This window comes from Rhea pennata, chromosome 3 (genome assembly GCF_028389875.1).
Source record: "Rhea pennata isolate bPtePen1 chromosome 3, bPtePen1.pri, whole genome shotgun sequence".
Taxonomy (NCBI): Eukaryota; Metazoa; Chordata; class Aves; order Rheiformes; family Rheidae; genus Rhea; species Rhea pennata.
Window position 1 is genome coordinate 85,520,248 of NC_084665.1, and position 4,678 is coordinate 85,524,925.

The window sequence follows — 4,678 nt, forward strand, 5'->3', positions numbered from 1 at the left end:
TTAGAGCCAAAAAATCTCATTAGATAAATTCTCTTTAATTTTAACAATATTTCAGAAGTTTTGATGGTGACACTAGAAAACTTCTTTTTTAATATTTCCATTAATATTTTTGTGCACTTTACAAAATTTGCTACAGAATTTGTTCATTGGAATATTTTCTTCTGTATCAAAGGGGTATTATGATCATTATTCATTATACTGGGGAGGTTTAATGAAAAACACATTTAAGCTCTAGTAGGGCAATTTATGTTGGTATATTTACACCTACAGCCACATACCTGCTGTTTTTCTGATCAACAGTAACTTTAATTGCTCAGTGATTAGGGGAGTTGGAAGGAGAAAATGGAGGCGTGAAAGGGAATGAATATACCATGTCTTGAGGTTTATGTTAACACAAATTCTGGAGGAAGAGAGTTCACATGAAAATTGGTATAGGAGGAAAAGGTGGATGTAGATGTTACTTTTGGTTGTAACAATCTCTCCAAATCTAATGATACTCCGGAAAGTGTATTGGAAATTGTGACTTCGGGGCCTACAATTTACATTGTGTTGGTATAATGCTGTTTATACTTGGAGCTTACATTGGATGAGCTATGCTCTGTACTGCTGAAATTGTGCTATCAGATATTTGTTAGAATAGATTTAGGGATAGTAAGGCAAACCAGCAGACAAACAGAACACGAATCATAGTTGAAGTTTAGGACCTAGTCTATATGCAATGACTGAAAAAAAAAAAAAAAAAAAAAAACCCAGAGTACTTTTTTTCCCACTTTTAGTGTCAAACTGAAGTGATAAACTGGCAATAATGAATAACAGCTGGCCAGCAGTTTACTGGGGGTGGAGTTAGGGGAGAAAGAGAGTTAACTTCCCTTTTTTCCCCCCTCTGATAATTACTTTACACTTTTTTTTTTTTTTCATTACCTCTTTCCCCCTGTAGTGCCTGCTGCCTCAAGGGTTTGCTCTACTGTTCTCATGTGTTAAAGATCAGCTTCTCTGCCTGAACCATCTCTCTGACTAAGGTCGGATTGTTTTGGTACCTGCCTGAAAGTAAAAAGTCAGAGGTTTCCTTTGATGATAGTACTCCAGATTCCTAAAGAAGTATATAATGAAAGGTGAATAAAATTAAAACTTTGGGTTCAGGCTTTGAAGTGAGATTCTTAGTTGCTCTGGGACTAGGGAAGGTTGCCTACAGAACTTGTGCCTCTTTGCAGTGGGCTTTTCAGAGAAGTGTGTAATTAAGAGGAAGAAGAATAATGTACATCCAGTTTATCCAGGGCTAGGGTTCAGGCTTCTCTTGGCTCTGGCTCTTTTCAGCACTCAAAGCACAAGCACCTCTTCTTTGTTCTTGTCCCTGAGGAGCAAATGTCTACAACAAGCTGCATAGGAGTTGAACTGAGCGTATGAAAGAAATGCACTGTACTGTGTGGATGTCTAGGGGCTGCTTGTTTTCTGAGGTCAACTAAGCATTTACAGCACAGATTTTATTTAGATCTTCAGCAAAGAACTAATTAAACAGTAATTTCTGTTCCTCTCATTGACAGCTTTTTGTTGGTTATATTTAAGTTCCAGGAATATAAAAGGAAAAATGTTTAATTTACTTGCTTCATTAAAAAAAAAAAAAAAAGAAAAAAGCTTCTTAATACACTGCTAATCAAGGTTGTGAATTCACTGTGAAGGTACCCAGGAGGTCACGATGTTACTGCTATCTCTGCTCTCCATTCCTTTTCAACTCTGCTGGTGACAGCATGTTTTTTTGATCAGAATGACAGGTGGTAAAGGAGTTCTGCTGTAAAACAGTGTTTAAGTGTGTCTTTGCGATAGAGCTTTTATTTTTCAATTACATTTACATGGGTAGCAGAAGTTTATGACCTGGATGATATGAATTTTCTGTTTCAAAGCTGTCATTCCCTTTTATCTTTATTATTTAAAGCAGCAAAATTATGCTTTAAACTAATGTAATACAATGGGAGTATACACTGTCTATGCTGGCAGGAGCTGTCTTCCAGAGCTATAATATTAGAGGTTTGAATCAATGTCATAAATGGTAGTGATTCAAGAAGGAAAGATGATGAGTAATGCAGTAAAGTTAGTGAAATGAATTTCTTGAATAGGGTTTTGGGGGGGATTTCATAATATCTTGTTTGTACTTGCTGTGAAGTAGAAATTGCAAGTGTGAAAGTTGATTTGTCTGGATAGCTAACTCCTACTGTAGCAGGGTTTCTGCTCAAAGCTGGGTCAGTTGAGTCTCAGAGAAAAGAGACCCTGTATTGCCCAAATCCAAAGGCAACTTAAGTGATGGTACAGTATTCATGCTTACCAGGTTTTACAGATGATCAGAGTGAATCATACGGTGAATAGGAGAGTGTTAAGAAAAGGGAAAAAAGGTGACATAGAAGTAACCCAGGTTAGTTATGTGTTTACAGAACTATTTGACCTATTGTATCTAATATACTGTCTTTAGAGCAGTGCCTTGATAATTACAGCTGAGGTCCTAGGATCAAAATAAAGACCATTAAACTGCTTAGTCTTGCTCTCCATGATCTTGCCAAGATGAGCCTAACCTTGCCTACATCTATAATGTTACAAGACATACGTGTTTGCAGGATTAGGGCAATAAGGGCATTTTAATGGTCTTGACAAGTCAAAGTCAGGATTTTTAAAAATGGAGATTAACTTGATTCTTCTTGATTCTACTAGGGAGTTATAATCTTCCTCTCCAGAAATGGTATGTGTTACTAAACTGTATCTCCTTGCATTAGATTATCAAAAGTCTTTGATACGAAGTATTGAAATGAATGTATTTTTCAATTATGTTGCAATTTAACTCGTTCTGTCAAAGCATGCTGCTTTCACAACTTTCATTTGTACAAACCAAATTTGCTGAAATGCTTCTTTTGTACTCAAGGTTGTATATTTTTGACATTTCTTGCTACTTATGTAAAAATATTTATGTATATAGGGAAGAAAATTGTTTTGCCTCTTACTGCTTTTTGTTGATCATTTTTTCACTTGTATGCTTAATGCTTTTATATTTTCTCTTATTTGGGCATATGCAAAATGACTGCCAGACTTCAGAGGTCTTTCTGTAATTATTGGAGAGTTTTACTTCTCAAGTCATTCAATCTTGCCCTCCTTGAAAGATATTCTGGTTTATTTTTATGTGAAAAGTAAAAATTCAGAGCACAAGTTTGTTGTGATTGGAATGGTGAAGAATTTAAGTCCAGTTTTCCAGGAGCCACTACTTTGCCATTATGAACTGATTTGATCCTTTTTTTGAGAAGTAGTCATTTTCTGATGTGCAGAAACCTACTTAATAGCTTGTTTTAAAATGGTAATTCAAGAACGATGTTGTCTTTTCTGTACATATTACACCTGTGAAAAATATTTGAGAAACATAAAGGAAAAAAAAATAAACATGATCATTCTCCAAAAATGTGGTGAAAGTCTTTTGCATTACTATACCTATGTACATTCACAGTCTAAGCAAAAGGCCTCTTGAATTTAACACCCAACTTTCAAGCATTTTTTTTTGTTTGCAAGTCAAACAACAAAAGATTTATTAGCCCATTTTACTGAATTTTAGTTGTTTTTTGTTTAGGTTAAAATGTTTTTGTGTAATGAATTTACAAAATGCTCTTTTACCAGAAATTGGGTAGAGATATGTCAACATATGTAAAATAAATAATATCCAGAAAAGGAGGGAAGGCCTAAAGAGAAAATACCCTTTGTAAAAATACTCTTTGAAGTAGGTGTACTACCTTTTAGCTAGGACTAAGTAATTATTGTGAAATAAATAAAACAGACAGCAGTACTGCATGGTATGATTCATTTCAGCACAAGACAGTGACCTTTATGATTCGAGTGCTGCATGTTTGTATGTGACGAATTATTGCCCATGTTAGTAAAACTGCAAATGATTAGTCTCTGGGCTGTTTAGGGGGAGTTTTTCAGCTTGCTAGTGATATAGCAGAAATTTTGCTAGAATATTTTCTTTACCTTGCAAGGAGTCAAGGCATATTCCTGAAGAGTTGCTGAAAGGTGATGGGTGTTTACACTTGATAGGGAATGGCCTGGCTCAGTCGGAATAATCCCATTTAAGCAGCTGCCTGAACACCTAATTTTCAAACTCCTTCCCTGTACTTCTGCAAAAGAATACATCTTCCTCCCTTCTCTTCCCCTCTCTCTCCTGATGTGATGCCTTTTAGTGTCTCATGCCAAGGGGTAGGTGTGGTGACAACAGGAGTTGCTGGCGCTGCCTCTGTGGGAAGAGGAAGAGGAATTGGGGCAGCAAGTCCCACTCCCTCCCGGTCTGGGTATGGGTTGGAGCAGCTATGAAAGGCTGAGAGGAAATTTTACCACCTTTGATTATAAGATTGGATTTGCCAGGGACAAGCTGTTACAGGAGCATGTGCATTCTTTGCCTGTAGTGATTGTGCAAACTTCTGGTTCTTTTATCCCAGAGAGAGACTGTAGATTTTATACAGCTTCTTCCATCTGTGTCTTTTTGCAGCTGAACTACAACAGTCTGTAACTAATTCATTGCTGATTAAGAATCCCGTAGTTGATTTGTCTCTGTTTGCATGAGTACCCTGGGCACAAAAGCTATTGCTCTCAAAAAATGCCATTAAGAAAGAAAGTCACAATTGTGATATGAGAAGCAGGAGAGGCATAAGTCAGT